This window comes from Carya illinoinensis, chromosome 10 (genome assembly GCF_018687715.1).
Source record: "Carya illinoinensis cultivar Pawnee chromosome 10, C.illinoinensisPawnee_v1, whole genome shotgun sequence".
NCBI lineage: Eukaryota > Viridiplantae > Streptophyta > Magnoliopsida > Fagales > Juglandaceae > Carya > Carya illinoinensis.
Genome location: NC_056761.1, coordinates 16,949,318 through 16,967,867, shown reverse-complemented (window position 1 = coordinate 16,967,867; position 18,550 = coordinate 16,949,318). Strand labels below are relative to the sequence as shown.

Sequence of the window (18,550 nt, the reverse complement as noted above, 5' to 3'; positions counted from 1 at the left end):
GTTTTTATGCTACACATTATTCTTATGATATAATTTAATTTATAAGATGTAAAATAACATCCACATGGCATTTGTAACATCCACGTGATAGAAATTAGAATTCGTCCATTTTTTTATTCTTTTTATCTTAGTTTGGAGATCATTTTCTTATCGCCTCGACCTGACCAAGGTAGGAACGCAAGTCCTCAATAGTTGCTTCATGAGCAGCTACTGTAGGATCGGCCTCAACCAATCAAGTCTCAACACATTAACCTGGCTCTTCTCTTTGGACTACCCAGCGCGTGGCATTCTCAGACTCCAAGTCTTTCACCCTTTTGGACCTAACCTTAAGAGATTTCGACTTATTTTTCGAAGACTTGGAGTGCTTCTCATACCTCCCCTCAAGCCACTTGTATGCCTGAGCATCAAAGTCATGCTCCTTCCCCAACCGCAAATTCCCAGCTCAAAACTTTTCCAGCTCGTCAAGCTAGCGATCGAGGGATTCCTCAAGGTTGTCCCTTGCTTTCATAGTGAACGTTGCTTCAAGACGACATGAACCGATGTCCTCCTGTGACCTCGCCAAATCAAACTCGAGTTGGGCGTTTCTATGACGAAGCTGGGCTAGACTGCTGGAGTATCCTTTTCTGCCTCTACAAGCAACTGAGTTGCACCTTAATGAGGGCTTCCTCTAGCTCCTCTTTCCTCTCACTCTCTTTCTTGGCATGGCGCAAAGTCAATCGCGCCAGAGATCAGAGTGCCTGGTTCTCGCCTTCCAGTCCCTACCAATCATCCACGAATGGAGTGGGTCCAGCCTCTCGGTTGCCTAGAAATTTACCCCGACCCCCATCATGATGAAGAACGGATCAGCTCCTCAACTGTCCAGCAACTTATCTTCCCGAGGGGACCAAAGAGATGGGCTTAGCCTTAGGCATCTCGGCCTCTACACCGGTGGAGAGCGGGTTTAGTCCTTTGACTACCTGACATTACTCTTGGGATGTCAACTCCTACAACGGAATGCCAAATGAGTAACGCATGCCAAGTGAATAACGTCTCATATCTCTGCCGCACCTCAGATCTCATCCGGTTTGCAAATTTCACAACCATAATTGGAGATTAGTTACACTAACTTGTTTGATTTTAGCAATATTATCAAATGCCTCCTACTTATGTCACGGAGGAGAGCGGGACAATTTCTCCGTTATCCAACAACTTATTTCCCTGGAGAGAGCTTAGCCTAAGGTGCCTCAGCCTCTCCTTTGGTGGAATACGAGCCCAATCCCTCAACTACCCGGCATTAATCCCTGAGGAGGCCCACCCCCAAACCTGCAATAACAAATCGAGACAGTCTAGGTTTATGGTTACGATAATAGTTAAGTTTTACATAAGTTTGTTCATAACCCAAGTAGTGCCGCACCCACACTCATCACCCAATATACTCCTCCCAAAGTGCACGAATGGAAAGGTAAAAGCAGAAAAAGACAAAAAAAAAAAGAACACAAGAAGAGAGAAAAGTGTGTATAGGGAGATCCATTAATAACAATAAAAAGTACAGACACAAATGAAGAAAAATGATAACACAAAGATACAATAGGGAAGTATTTAGCTAGCAAGGTTGTCTGAGAGTACGCTTTCGATCAGCTTCTCCTCGCTTCAACAACACTGAGTCTATAGGGAGGTCATGCACTTTTAGTGCCTTCAAATTGCTCTGGGGATTTAGGAGCACATAGTCCTTCATTCTCTCCAAGCCCTCCAGGTAGCCGTAAGACTAGGTGTCATCGCGAACCAAACAGACGTATGACAACTCGGCATGCAGTTGAGAGATGATAGCCTCGGCCTGACCCAGGTGGGAACATAGGTCCTCAATAGTTGACTGAGTTGCACCTTAATGAGGGCTTCCTCTATTTCCTCTTTCCTCTCACTCTCTTCCTTGGTGTGGCACAAAGTCAATCATGCCAAGGGATGGAGTGCCTAGTTCTCGCCTTCCGGTCGCTCCCAGTCATCCATGATGAAGGCCACTAACTACTCTGCACCCTACCATGAAAGTTTTCAAGTCAGTATGAAAGGAAAATGCACTAAGAAAACTTAAAGAGGAATGTAACAAGTTGATAACCAACCTTGGAAAAGAACCCCCTGAGCTTTCCAGCCATTTCTTGGATAGGGTAAGAACAAGTCCCACCTATCGCCAACCTCGGAGCAGCATACCCCTCTCCTCAAAACGATTTCTGACCAGGGCCCCATCGCCCCTCAATGCTTTAGCGCCCCCACAAACTCTGTCGGAAATGGACATCCCCAAATTTCACCTTCACCTTCCTCGGCGCACTAAGGATCCTTTCTGACCCTTGGGCCCATGGGGACTATTGGAACCTCACCGGCCTCCAACACATTAGTGCTAGGACTAAGGAGAGCTAACTCGGTCTCCCGGGTCGCTCTCATCCTGTTGAACCCAAGGTTTTAAGTTTTGTATAATTATATATCTACACATGTATTTTGATGATAACAAATGAATTCAAAGAATAAAGGAGTCTCAAGCTCAAGTTGTCTACATAATGGAAACAAGCACATCAAGGAACCAAGCATGAGTAAGATGGGAACAAGTTCACATTAAAATCATAGAGTAATGTTGTAAATATTTTAAAATTTTGAAATTAGAATTAAGACTCAAAATTAATATTTTATCATAAAACATTAAAATAGATCTTCCACATGTGCATGAATATTTTAAAAATTAAATTTGAAATTTTTGAAAGATGATTGATTGTCATTTTTCACATGTATATGACATGATTAAATATTTCAATTTTAAAAATATTAAAGATGATTGATTGTCATCTTTCACATATGCATGCTTTATTAGAATATTTTCAAAAGTGATTGATACTCTTTTTGACTTATGTAAAAAGTAGATGATTTTGTTTGAAAATTTTAAAAATATTAAAGATGATTGATTGTGTCATCTTTCATATGTGCATGCTTTATTTGAATATTTTCAAAAGTGATTGATACTCTTTTTGATTTTGTTTGAAAATTTTGAAAAGTAATGTTTACCCCTTTTGTCATATGCCAAAAGAAAAAAAAAAATTAGGTTTGAAATTTTTGAAAAGTAATTGATGTTGTCTTTGACAAATGAAAAAGAAGAAACTTTTATTTGAATTTTTTGAAAAAATGAATGATGTTTGTTATCTTTGACATGTGATTTTTTTTTTAAATTTGAATATGAAGTCTCATATGCCTATAAATAGATTATTTGACAGCTTCATATTCATAACACCAAGAGCATACAATATTCATTCAAAACTTTCATTCTCTCTTCTCTAAGTATTGAGCCTTAAACCTTGTTCATTTTGAGAGATATATAGTTTATGCTGTATTATTTTTATTTCACTCATTAAGAAGTGTTTTCTAATAACCTATCCACTATCAACTCTTGTATCAGTAAAAGTGCGTGTATAACCCTTATGCGTGTAGAAAGTGTTCTACACAGAGAATAGTTGAATTACTACGTGTAAGGTGATTGCAAGTGTAGATAATGTTTTACACGGATCATTTATAGTGGTATTGTTCAAATGTGTAATAAGTTTCTATCTCCACTTGAATAAGATTGAATAGTAAATTTTGGGATCCTCAAGGGGTAGTTTGAGGCGAGGACGTAGGCAGTGGGGCTGAATCTCATTAACATACTGATTTTGTTTCTCTCTTACACTTACTCTTTATATTTATTGTTGTTTCATATTTTATTTATATTTTATATTGTGTATTTGATTTATAATTGTTAATTTTTTAAGTATAACTCAATTCACTGCTCTCTTGTGTTAGTCATCTGGTAACAATTGGTATAAGAGTTAGTTGGCTTGTACTACTCATACAGGCAGATCACTCATGAGAACTTTCGCTTATGAATATGTCACCGAAGCAAAACTCTCCGACCATGGGTGACGGTGCACTGGTAGAGACGGTGGCCAGCTAGTCTGGTAGATACAATTGTTAGGTGACATAGGTGCTACCTATGATCTGTAACAATTGGTATCAGAGCAATGGCTCTGTTATAAGATTAACTATCTTTTGAATTAAGATTTTATAACTAACTTGCAGTTTCATTTGGTGAAAGTCAATCTAGCAGTCGGCCTTCACTCTTTTGTGAAGACAATTACTCATTCTGGAAAATTAGAATGAGAATTTCTTCAAGCTCAAAGTCGAGAAATCTAGAAATAATTTATAAATGGACCTTATATTCCAACAAAAATGGTTGATGGAGTAAAAGTTAAAAAGAAAGAAAAAAAATTTGATCGTGAAGACAATAGATTTTATGCATTAAATTTAACTGCTATGAATTTATTATATAATGCTGTCAATGGAAATGAGTTTAATAGAATAATGACTTACGCTACGGCAAAAGAAATTTGGGATAACTTGGAAGTTACTTATGAAGGAATTTCACAAGCCAAGGAATCAAAAATTTATATTCTTACTTATGAATATGAAATGTTTGAGATGCATAATGATGAATCTATTTCTAGTATGTACATTCGTTTTACTAATATTATAAATAACTTGACAGCTTTTGACAAAATTTATTCCAAGGTGGAAATAGTAAGAAAAATTCTCAACTCTCTACCAAAACGCTAAAAATCAAAAGCGATAGCAATTCTTTAAGTTATTGACCTCAAGAAACTCAAAGTGAATGAATTCATCGGGTCACTTATCACCCATGAGTACACATTGAGAAGAGGGTAAGAAAAAGGAAAACTAAAAAAGAGCTTGGCACCTAAAACTGTTCCTAATAAAAGTGAAAGTGATGAAAATGAGGAAAATAACGATAAAGATGAAAAAGATGCGATGATAACAAAAAGAATTAAGAGGTTCTTAAAGAAAAATAAACTCTTTCGAGAAAATTCTTTAAAATTTTTTTCAAGAAAAATTCAGGTAAAAATGACTCTTTAATTTATTATAAATGCAATAAGCCTGAACATACTAAGCCAGATTATCCATTGTTAAAAAAAGATCGAAATAAGGGTAAGAAAGTAATAAAAGTTACATGTGATGATGATTAAAGTAGCTCAGATAGTGAAATAAGTAATGAAGAATCAGCAAGTATTTGTTTTATGGCTAAAAATGACCTTGAGGTAACAAATCTTGATAATATTAAAGATCTTTCATATGAAGAATGACAAAATGTTTTAAAAGAGGTATATGAGGAACTTGAAAAATTGGATATCAAATATACTGTTTTGAAAAAAGAAAAATTCTTCTCTAACAAACGAAATTGATGTTTTAAGAAAAGAAAACATCATTTTGAAAGATAAAAATCTTGACTTGAATAAGAAGCAAACTGATTTAGAAAATATAATTGAAAACTTTACAAATAGAAAAAAAAAAATTTGAAAAACTTCTAGTTTGTCAAAAATGTGTTTTTTTACAAGGTAGGCTTGGGATATATGCCAAAACAAAAATACAAATCTTATAAAAACTTCTTTGATAATCCTTCTACATTAAAGTCAAGTATTCAAAATTCTTTTCATAAAATAATTTTGTCAAAAAAAGATATTATTATAATCACTCAAGTTCTTCATATTTGCCATATGCTATTTGTAATTTTTGTAATATAAATGATCATAATTATTCTGCTTGTCCTATTAGAAGAAAGCATATAATGGCTATTAGGGTCATATGAGTATTTAAAAATCTTGTTTTTTCTAATACTAATAAATAAAGGACCCAAATAACTTGGGTATCAAGAAAAATCATTTTAATTATTTTTATAGGTATGCATAAAGTCCTCCACAAGCAAAAACAAATGGTTTTTAGATAGTGGATGTTCAAAACACATGACGAAAGACAAGACTAAGTTATTTGATCTTAGATCTAAAGAAGAAAGATACGTCATATTTGGAAACAACTTGAAAGGGAAGATTGTGGGAATAGGTAAAATTGGTAATGAATCTTCTCTCATAATTGAAGATGTTCTACTTGTTGAAAGTCTAAAGCATAATCTTTTGAGTATAAGTTAATTATATGATAAAATATTTATAGTTACTTTCAAATGGATAAGTGCATTATTTTGAATGATCATGATTGCAACGTTTGTTTTATTGCTTTTAGAAACAACAATATTTATAAAATCGATTATGAAGAAATTGCCTCACAAGATGCTATTTGTTTTTCAGCTCAAAATGAAACTAGTTGGCTATAGCATAGAAGACTATGTCATGCCAACATAGAATTTATTTCCAAACTTTAAAAAAATAATCTTGTGAAAGGTTTACTAAAGGTAAATTTTCTTAAATACAAAATTTGTGATCTATGCTAATTTGGTAAACAAACAAAATTGTTTTTTAAAACCAAGAAACATATTTCCACTATTAGACCACTGCAACTGATACACATGAATCTTTTTGGACCAAATAGAGTAGCAAGTCTATGAGAAAAATAGTATGTATTTATTATTGTTGATGATTTCTCTAGATATTCTTGAATTATCTTTCTTGCTCATAAAGATGAGGCACGTAATGCATTTACCAAGTTATGCAAGAGAATTCAAAATGAAAAGGGTTATACCATTTCAAGTATCTGAAGTGATAGGGGAAAAGAGTTTGTTAATAAAAATATTGAAACTTTTTGTAATGAAAATGATTCTGTGCATAATTTTTCTATTCCTCAAACTCAATAAAATGGGGTAGTAGAGAGAAAAAATAGATCTATTCAAGAGATGGCAAGAATAATATTTAATGAGAACAACTTGCTTAGTTACTTTTAGGCCGAAACGGTAAATACTGCATGTTATATTATAAATAGAGTTATGCTAAGGTCTAAGTTAGATAAAATCCCCTATGACCTTTGGAATGAAAAAAAGCTCAACATTGCTTACTTTCATATATTTGGATGCAAATGTTTTATTTTGAATGACAGGGATAATTTAGATAAGTGTGATGCAAAATCTGATGAAAGTATCTTTTTTGGATATTCTACTAATAGTAAAACTTATAGAGTATTCAATAAAAAGACTGACTGTACAAGAATCTATGCATATAGTATTTGATGAATCTAATTATCTACTCTCCAAGAAATTCGTTGATGAAGAAACATGAGGTATAAATAACACGAAAAATCTCAATATTAACAAAGAGAACACAATAGAGGAAGTCTAACATGAAGACATCAGCAAAAATCATCAAAATTTAATATAAGATGTAACCAAACAGTGAAAATTTGTGAAAAATCATCCAGTGGAACAAATTCTGGGAGAACCTTTATGAGATATAAGTACTCGGTCATCTCTTATAAATATTTACAATCATACTGCTTTTTTATCTTAAATTAAACCTAAAAATATTGATGAAGCACTTCTTGATGAATCTTAGATTTTAGCTATACAAGAAGAGCTGAATCAATTTGAAAGAAATGATGTTTGGATACTTGTTCCTAAACCCAAAAATCATACTATTATTAGAACAAAATAGGTTTTTAGAACAAGAAAGATGAGTCAAGAGTCATTACTAGAAATAAAACTCGACTTGTAGCCCAAGATTTTAATTAAAAAGAAAAATCGATTATGATGAGACATATGTACCAATCGTAAGATTAGAAACTATTTGAATGCTACTTGCATATTCTTGTTATAAAAATTTCAAACTTTTTCAAATGGATGTTAAAAGTGCTTTCTTAAATGGTTTTATAAATGAAGAGGTATATGTTGAGCAACCTCTAGGTTTTGAAAATTATATTTATCAAAATCATGTTTTCAAACTTACAAAATCACTATATGGACTCAAATAAGCTCCTAAATCTTGGTACGAGAGATTCAGTGGTTTCTTGATTGAAAAAAATTTTTCAAGAGAAAAAATCGACATAACTCTTTTTATTAAATACGAAAATGATGATATTCTTTTGATTCAGATTTATGTTGATGATATAATATTCGGTGCTACTAATGAAAATATGTGCCAAGTTTTTGTTAAGACTATACAGGAAGAATTTGAAATGAGCACGATGGGAGAGCTTACATTCTTTCTCAGATTGCAAATTATGCAAGCAAAAAGTGGAACATTCATCAATCAATCAAAATATATTAAAGAATTACTCAAGAAGTTTGGGATGGAAGGTGCTAAGGAAATTGGAACATCAATGAGCCCATCCACTAAACTTGATAAAGATGAAATCGGTAAGGCAGTTGACTCGAAAGTATATCGAGGTATGATTGGTAACTTATTATTTGACAGCCAGTAGACCAGATATTATGTTTAGTGTGTGCTTATGTGCACGTTTTCAATCATCTTGAAAAGAATCTCATTTAATTGCAGTTAAGCACATTTTTAGATATCTTAGTTGTACAATTGACCTAGGGTTATGGTACTCTAAGCACACATTTTTTGACTTAATCAGCTACACAGATACAGATTATGCTGATTGCAAAATTAATCAAAAAAACACTAGTGGAACATGTCATTTCTTAGGTCATGCACTAGTTTCCTGATTTAGTAAAAAATAAAATTCTGTTGTATTATCTACTGCTGAGGCAGAATATGTTGCTGCGGGTAGCTATTGTGCTCAAGTTCTTTGCATGAAATAACAAATTGAAGATTTTAAATTCATGTATAATAATATTCCAATCAAATATGATAATACAATTGCTATAAATCTTTCAAAGAACCCACTACAACATTCTAGAACTAAGCATATTGAAATAAGATATCATTTTCTTTGAAATCATGTGCAGAAATGCGACAGTACTAGACTTCACAAACACACAAGATCAGTTAGCAGATATTTTCACAAAACCTTTACCAGAAGATAGATTATGTATGATTAGAAGAGAAATATATATAATGCATCCTATGAATATCTCTTAAAAGATAAACTAGAGTCAATAAAAATAGAGAGAGATTTTTTTGAAATACTTTTACATAAGTTTGAGGTTCTTAGTCTCATGTTTGAGACGTTCATTCTCTTCATATAATATCATGTCATCCCTATTAATGGGAATTGACAAGCAGAATGAAGAATCTAATAGAGATTTCAATTGTTTATTCTTCTGCTGAAAGATTTCTTCCCTTGTGTGAGACTCTTGGTTTTTGGCTTGTAGCCACTGAGAAAAAGTAACTATAGAGGAGGAGTAGCGAGTCTCGAGATTCACCAAGTCGTAGATAGCATCGGAGTCTGACTTATTAGCTAAATTGTTATTTTCTTGCTGCAACATGGCACCAATGGTAGCTATAGAAAGGTTGTCCCTCGCTTTCATAGTAAGTGTCGGTTCAGGACAACATGATCTGACCTCCTCCCGTGACCTCGCCAAGTTAGACTTGAGTTGGGCCTTTCGGTGACGAAGCTGAAGCATCCTCTTCTGCCTTTGCAGGCGACTGAGTTGCACCTTAATGAGGGCTTCCTCTAGCTCCTCTTTCGTCTCACTCTCTTCCTTGGTGTTGCACAAATTCAATCACGCCAAGGGTTGGAGTGCCTAGTTCTCGCCTTCCAGTCCCTCCCGATCATCCACGATGAAGGCCACTATCTGCTTTGCACCCTACCATGAAAGTTTTCAAGTCAGTATGAAAAGAATATGCACTAAGAAAACATAAAGAGGAATGTAACGAGTTGATAACCAACCCTGGAAAAAGAACCTCCTGAGTTTTCAAGCCATTTCTTGGACGGGGTCAGAACAGGCCCCACCTATCACCAACCTCGGAGCAGCATACCCCTTTTCCTCAGAACGATTTCTGACCAGGGCCCCATCGCCCCTCAATGCTTTAGCGCCCCCACAAACTCTGCTGGAAATGGACATCCCCAAACTTCACCTTCACCTTTCTCGACGCACTAAGGATCCTTTTTGACCCCTGGGCCCATGGGGACTATTGAAACCTCACCGGCCTCCAATACATCAATGCTAGGACTGAGGAGAGCTACCTCAGTCTCCCGCTTCGCTCTCATCCTGTTGAACCTAAGGTTTCAAGTTTCGTGTAATTATATATCTACACATTGATTTTGATGATAACAAATGAATTCAAAAAATAAATGAGTCTCAAGCTTAAGTTGTCTATACAATGGAGTCAAGCACATGAATGAACCAAACATGAGCAAGAAGGGAACAAATTCACATTATAATCATAGAGTAATGTTGTAAATATCTTAAAAATTTAAAATTAGAATTAAGGTTCAAAATTAATATTTTATCATAAAACATTAAAATACATTTTCCACATGTGCATGAATATTTTGAAAATTTTGAAAGATGATTGATTGTCATCTTTTACATGTGCATGACATGATTAAATATTTGAATTTTAAAAATATTAAATATGATTGATTGTCATCTTTCACATGTGTATTCTTTATTTGAATATTTTTAAAAGTGATTGATGCTCTTTTTGACTTATGCAAAAAGTAGATGATTTTGTTTGAAAATTTTGAAAATATTAAAGATGATTGATTGTCATTTTTTACATGTGCATGCTTTATTTGAATATTTTTAAAAGTGCTTGATACTATTTTTGACTTATGCAAAAGGTAAATGATTTTGTTTAAAAAATTTGAAAAGTAAAGTGTACTCCTTTTGTCATATGCCAAAAGTTAAAAAAAAAAAATCTATCTGAAAGATGTTAAATAGTGAATTTGGGGATCCTTAAGGATAGTTTGAGGTTAAGACATAGGCAGTGGGGCCGAATCTCGTTAACATACTGAGTTTACTTCTCTCTTACCCTTACTCTTTATATTTATTGTTATTTTATATTTTATTTATATTTTTTATTGTGTATTTGATTTATAATTGTTAATTTTTTAAATATAACTCAATTCACCCCCCTTTTATATTAGTTATTTGGGCAACACATCCCTACCTCTAAACTGACTCATATAGTCACCGAGGTCTAGATGGTATCAGTGAAGGACAATAAGGACCCAGTGTTTGCCGTAACATCCGGGACCTAACTAGCCCCCACTAGCACCAACATGACCTTGACCCCTGTTCTTGCCAATACGAAAGTCGAGATGGTGCAAGTAAAGGGCAATGAAACCTCAACGTCAACGACAACAGTCGAAACCTTATTAACCTCAGTTGACACCATTGTGGCCTCTGCTTGAAACACATCAACTAGAACCCCAACAACCCAAGACACAGCCATCACCATTTCTTTCTAGGAAACGACTTAGTTGCCTCCGTCAACATCAAGTAAAGCCTCGGACGAGACAACCTCGACTTCAGGGGAGTAAGTACCAGGAGATTCTAGGATAGAAACCTAGACAAAGAAATCCTCGCCCCTAGCAGGACGTTCCATAGACACAGGCAAGGGAACCATCTAGATGTCAATATTAGGGGATGAGACCACTACTAGGGGGCTAGGGAATTGCCTATGGACCTGAGGAACTATCGGCTGCATTGGTATAGTCTGATTTGCGAAATGCATGTTGGCCGGGTGAGCCAAGTACTACCGAAGGCTACCCTCATCCAACTAGGCCTCAGAAAAAATTTCAGGTGAATGTTCACCTAGGCAGGAACGGTCTCAATCTGGCTCACTTCCTCGGAAGTTGCTAAGGGCCAAAAACTTTTGTACTTGCCAACAACTCCCCAGATGGCACGAACGGGGTCGTCGCGCTGATTAACCTGGCCGACCTGAAACTCCCACCATCTACCAGACAGGAAAAAGAAGTGCCGATTCCACCCCTTCACCATGTTGTACTACAGCTTTGAATGAGCCAATGCATGAATAGACCAGAAACTACATATGTTGCCATTTTGCTTCAAGAGATTGTGGGAAAGGAGGAACTCGCGAGCAGTTCCTCTTACAGCTAGTTAGTTTTTTCGATTTGATCTGGTCCTCTTACAACCCTAAAGATGCCAAGGAGTGCTTGCTGTGGTTTTGGGAAGATTTCTAAGGTGCTATGCATAATTAACGGGGTTGTTTGGAGGCTGAATAAGTTGGTGCATTGCAGTGGGTTGTGGTAGTGCACCAAGAGCCAATACACTGGTGCATGTTGTTTGTGCATTGGTAAGAGCTAGGGCTTCTTCTTCTCAATCTGATTAAATGGTGGTTGGTGCAAGGAAGTGGGGTATGACTATTTACTCCTAAAAGATTAGGAGCAGAGGGCTATCAGCATAGAGGAGAGGGATGGAATATTGTGGGGGAATGAGAGGTTATAACAGCAGAGATTTGGGCTTATAAGTAGACAACCTAATTGCCACAATCTTTGGGACTAAGAAATCACCACAAGGTTTACAACATTGCCGAAAACTTTGAATCAAGAAAATACCTGAAGGCGGTGTACCGACGGAGGTTTTAAATATACTCGTTTAGTCGGTTATGGAAAGAGTAACATACAAGAGGAGAGGAAATCAATTACAAAAGATACATCTTAGAGGAGAGGGAGAATGTGTATGTTTGAAGTAATCCACTACACTCATCCTACGAATAAAAATAATGATGCTAATAATGATACTACTTCAAATTAAAATTATCAACTTATTAATGACATGAATTTGATAAAGTGATAATAGTATAATAATAACAATCAATAATTTTTTTTAATAATAATATGAAAACTTATTTTATGGCCTAATTTTAGGATCGGGTTGTTACAAATACTAAGTCGTATAATTAAGTTAAAACTAATACAATAACATATAATACTTTAAGTTTAATATAATAATATGTAATTAAACACTAAAATACAAATTAAGTTAGACATTAGTATAAAATATTATATTGAGTTAATAACATGTAATAATACAGTATAGTAACATGTAATTAGACACTAATTAAATAGTGGTTGTTAATAATCAATACTACTTAACAATTAAACTTCACGATAAAAAAAATTATAAAATTCATAAATAAAAAAATTTATGGCTAAAACAAAGATTAAAATTGATTTAAGATTTAATTTAATGTTTAGGAGGAAAACAAATGCCCAAAACAATGTTTACGAAAAAAAAAAAGGGGTTTAAAAGTCCAAACCCCTCGCAACGCTACCCAAAAGGCCCCAAACAAAGTCAAAACACTTTGAACACTCACTGCAACCTCACTATTGCGAAAAACGTCTTTGCTTTCCAAGTAGGGGTGTACAACAAACGGACAAACCGGTTGTGACCGACACAGACCAGCCGTAGGAGTTAGGAACCGGCTTGAACAGGCAGGGAACCGGTTGGCGGGCGGCAGAAAATTAATAAAACCACCGTCCGTCGTTTCAGTCTCGGTTTAATGCCGACTCAAACAGCTGAACCGGCTGACTACATATACATACATTTTTTTTAAAATTATACCTACATAAAACGACGCCGTTCCACTTAAGTTTAAGTGAAACGGCGTCGTTTGATGCTATGAGATTAAAACACATGTAAACGACGCCGTTTGTATTAAAGCAAACGGCATCGTTTTATCTATGAGAAACGAAAAAAAAAAAGTAGAATGACACCGTTGGATTTAAAATTAAATGGCGTCATTTTGATCTTCTTCTTCATTCTTCTTCCCCGATTCACCTGGGTTTTACAGCTCTCTCTCTTCTGTAACTCTCTCTCTCTCTACTCTTTCTGAGAACTAGCGCCGCTAGAGGAACCGAGAACGGACCGTGAACCGCCAGAGAACCACCGGAGTAGATATGGACGGTTTTCCTCCTCCTCATCGACCGGTTACGGTCGGTTGCTCCGGCAAATCTCACCTCATTGGTCAGCGTTGGTTCTACCCAAAAACCACACCGATAAGGTCGGTTTTCACCCCTATTTCCAAGGGTAAAATGGTGCCATTTTACGTTTTTAGGACCTTAACACCCCTTCCTCCTATTCGATCTCATTACTTTGACATTCAAAGTTCAACTTCAGCTCCCTTCCCTTGATCTCTTCTAAGAAACCCCAGGTTCCCCATCCTATCGGAGTCTCTCTCTCTCTCTCTCTCTCTCTCTCTCTCTCTCTCTCTCTCTCTCTCTCTCTCTCTCTCTCTCTCTCTCTCTCTCTCTCTCTCTCTCTCTCTCTCTCTGTAGTGGCTCTTCCATCGCCTTCGCGACCTCACTCTCACGTTGATGTCCCTTTGTGTTCCCCTCCTCTTTACCGATGCCACAACTGCCCCTTGACACCGAATCCTTCTCCTAAGTCCCTTATCCTTTGCCTCTCGATCTCTATCTCTCGTAAGTCCCTTACTTTTGATCTCCATCTTTTTATCTGTGTCAATTTGTTGGGTTTGTGATTTCGATGATTTTGCTTGTGATTTGGGTGAATCGGTAATTTTTACTTCTTGTGATTTTTGGGTGGTTGTGGTTTCGAATTCGCTCTGATTGAGTCTACTGTGGTTGGAGTCAGAGTTTGAGTGAAACTCTTGACAAAGTTAGAGTTGGAATTAGGGCATTCTGATTTGGGTTTGACCCATAACTTGATAATATAACCTTTAGCAAAGTGCATTGTGTTCCATTTATAACTTTATACATAGATAATGATTTATCAACAACATTTTTACAATTATTTTATAATTCTATAAAAAAATTAAAGTCAGCTTTTTATATTAATAAAGTGATATGCGTGTACTGGCTAACTGTAAAATAATTATAGACGTATTATTACTCATTATGCATATAAATTGCATGAGCATTATCATAAATATTAAACGTTGAAAACAAGCATTTGTTTGAAATAAACTCTCTTGCAATCATTTTTTATTCTCAATTATTAGTGATTTTTTAATTACTTTTTAAAAAAATTCATTTTTTTTAACATATTTTAAATTTTTAAAGATGGATTAAAAAAAAAAAAAAAAAAAAAAAAAAAAAGACGGTGGTGCCTGGTGGAAAAATTAACGTAGAGAGATACTTATAAATTAGCGAGAGAGATAGCGGCAGTGGCTAGGCTTGTCTTCGTGTTTCTTCAATTGCTGGGTTATCGCTTGAAGAGCAATGGAGACGGACGACATAGCTCTTGAGGGATTGTTTGGTTACGACAAGCTGGAAAGAGAATTAATCCTCAGCCAAAATAATTTTTCTCCACCTCCGCCTCTACTTAGCGCCCTAAATGATCACCGGGATGAGATGACACGAGAGGAAGCCTACTCCTACAGCGAACAAGTTTTGAAGAGTGACGTGAGTCTGACTATATTTGATCCGATCTTCTATTCTCATTTTATCGCTTACTCCAGCTTTAATTTTTTGCTTAATTCCTCCATCTTTTCGTGTCATTTGTTGGTTTAGGGCTTTGATGTTTTTCTGACATCCATGGCGTCAATTGTTTCCACCAAATTCAACCGTGCAACATAGACTACGACAATTATATGTATAAACGGCATTCGCAGCTCGCAATCGACGAATATAATCGTCGGTTCAAGGTTTTTTTTTTTTTTTCCTCTGTTATTATTATTATTATTATGATGATGATCATCATCATCTTTTTGAATTGAAAGTCGTGAAAATTCGTGATGGCTTTGGTTGGTGTGTAGGATGCCAATGCAGAATTGGAGTTTGTTAAGGTCTTGAAGGTAATTGATCAGGCTACCAAATGAGTCAGGTATTATATAACCTTCATTGCCAAGGATCTTGGCGATGGAGGTGAGATTAAGACGTATCAAGCTGTGGTGTTAGATGGGATAGATTCTGAGACAGCGAAATCCTTTAGGCTAAAGCCCCCCGAGGATGAGCGAGGGAAGGCAAATTGATTCTTGAAAGCTTTGAGCCACTGTTATGGCGTTGTCGTTTTCGTATTTCTAATTAATTCATTGGTAAATAGATGAATCTGTTAATTATCTTATACATATATCTAGCTGACCTTCCATGAAACTATAACAAATATCCCATCTAATTGGACTAGGCTACTGGATCCTCTTATGCCAGTCATAAATTTTAGGGCCATGTTTGGTTATGATCTCTGAGGAGATTCATATACTATATTAGAGTGGTAGCTCAATGGAGCTACTCATTTTTTCATGTTTTCAGAAGATCAAATACTCATTGGGATGAAATTGATACTTATGCGCAATCTCCATGATATTGAAGTGATGGGTAGGAAAGATTCTTATCTGGCAAAGTGACAGCAATAAAAAATGAGGTTGTTCACATTGTCAAGGAGATTACAGTCGTGGAGGAGATGAGCTGGATGTGTAGGAAGAGCAGGGCTTCACAGTGACGTGGCCAGAGCACTTTGGTACTCAATTTTCAAATGTCTTGGTATAGTTTGGGTTATGCCCTTGGGAAGGGTTATGGCATGCTGAAAGGGAAAATAGCAATCTTTGTCGCCTAGATGTGTGTTGAATGATTCCATTATGCTTAAGTGTCTCTAAGTTCGGACAGTGGCATATGATAGATAACCTTAGCTTTACTGCTTGTAGATTTTCCACCTCATGTGTACAGGTGCCGCACCTTTAATAAAATCTCTATTACCCATTAAAAAAAAATCAAAGACATGGTATTGCTTCCACTCTGAAATAATACTCTACATCCCTCCATAACCTCCACTGCCACTGTTCTAATCCATAGCTACCTTCTCATTCTACTAGATATTTATCCACCAATTCCTCATTTGAGCTTCCTGTCCTGTAATCCTCTTGTTCTCATTCCACAAGCGATCCATCTTTTCTAGCCATTATCTCTAGCCTATTTTCTGTCAGTTATTCAGAAACATTTGGTTATGGAAACGAGATGGAGCCCGTCCTAGAAGTCTATTGAGTAACATTTATTGATCTTAACCGGAGATTTTGTTGGGCATTAACCTCTGATTGCTATTACAAAGTGTTGGGCTTTAAACTTTTGGATTAATATATATTAGAAAGTGTCCGCTGTGTATAAAATAGGAGATTGGTTACCGGAACTTTAATTTTTTGTTTAGCATTGTTCTTTATCTTTGTATTATTTCATTTTGATTCTGGCAGTCATGGGAGACAATGGTTTTGGGAAAATCACCTTTGGAATGGTTAGTTAGTATTTTTATATTATATCACGGAAGCACAAGTTGTTTACTCAAATGCTAGTAATGATTTTCAGGAATTGACTATTGCAACATTATGCTGTTAATGGTGCAATGATTTGCAATACTGAAAGCCTTTGTTGATAATTTATTTAAATTTTAAAGATACACTAGATTACTGTCCTATTATCCTTTGTTGCTCAGACCAGTGCTGGGTGTCTCTTTTATTCTGAACTCTTTCTTTCCCATCTTGTGGAGATGGGTATCCATTATTTTGTACCCTTCGTGTCTATCTTTTTCTATCTGTCTATCTTTTTCTGTCTGTATTTAATTTTTTGCCTAGTTGTACTCTGTTAGATTATATTTGGAAGATGTTAGTCTCAAACCTCCTGATTTAGCAACTTCACTAGATTTTTTTTTTTTTTTTTTCAAATTTCTGGAGCATTTTGATGGTAATTCTATATAACTACAACATATTTCATCTTTTGTGATGGAAGAAACTGTCACAAAAAATTAAAACACCGTCACAGAAAGTTTTTGGTGACGGTTTGGAATGCCACCAAAAAGGCACCACAGAAGGTATTATGTGACGGTTTACTATACACCCATCACAAAAAGTTTTTTTTTTTTTTTTTTTAAATGTGACGGTTGGAAGTTTGCTGTGGGATGGAACATTCAAACGTGAAGTTTTTTTTGTGACAGTCAAATACCGTCACAGAAAGTACATTTGAACGTGGTAAAATAATGTTCGAACATTAACCGACTGATTAGCATTCGAACGATAAATATCTAACGTTCAATATTTTTCATTCGAAAGTTTTTTATTTGACATTTGAATGTTTCATTCGTACATTATTGGGTAATTGTTCAAATGTAAAAAATTACATTTTTGGATGGTTAATATATACGTTCGAATGTCAAAAAATTTCATTTGATTGCAATAGAATGAGTTCGAATGTTTGAGTATATACATTTGAAGGTAATAGTTTCGTTTGAACGTATGTACCGCACGTCTGTGTAATTATGTTCGAACGTTGATACGAACGTAAAGCCATGTTTGAATGTTCTTTATTTACAGTCGAACGTATTGATCAGAACTATTAATTTCATAAAATTAAAATGCATTAAAATTGTATCATATTACACCACAAATAGTATCATTTGATGAAATTTTTTTAGAGAGTTGTAAAATTAGAGGACAAAAGTTTTGAACAATGATAGGATTTATTTCTTCTTCTTTTCTTACCCATCACGATCTTGCTACAGTGACAAAACAAGTTCCATCTCAACCTGCATCTCCCTCTATAGTTGTTCTTGAACTTCATGGTGTATTCTTTCGTCCGGATCTCTTTATCACTTTTGCAAACGAGTTTTTAAATCGGACTGTTGCAATAAGAGAGTCTCCAACTCTTGTTATATCGACTTCATCTGTTCAATTTATTGGCGAGTGATGTCCAAATCTTTGGGAAGATTATTAACTTCTGAAGTTAAGGTCGTCGAGAAAAAATCGACAAGCTTGAAAGAACATTCCAAACCTCTTACCAATCAAACTTGGTCTTGAGGATCTGCGTAAATATGTCGATGACACTAGGAGAAGATTCCTCAAAGACTGACTGTAGTTTAATCATTTTTTCTTACAATAATTAGGAAGAAAACATACAAAAAGTAACATATTAACTAAAGTAGTAAGAAAACATAATATTTATTCACATGTTAGCA

General features: G+C 35.3%; 1 long non-coding RNA gene across 1 annotated transcript; it reads left to right on the top strand.

The window, feature by feature from the left end:
- Positions 1 to 14,758: 14,758 nt before the first annotated feature.
- LOC122278785 lies at positions 14,759 to 17,141 on the top strand. Its single transcript, XR_006229347.1, has 3 exons — positions 14,759 to 15,018; positions 15,127 to 15,260; positions 15,372 to 17,141. It is a non-coding gene; the product is annotated as an uncharacterized LOC122278785 (long non-coding RNA).
- Positions 17,142 to 18,550: the final 1,409 nt, after the last annotated feature.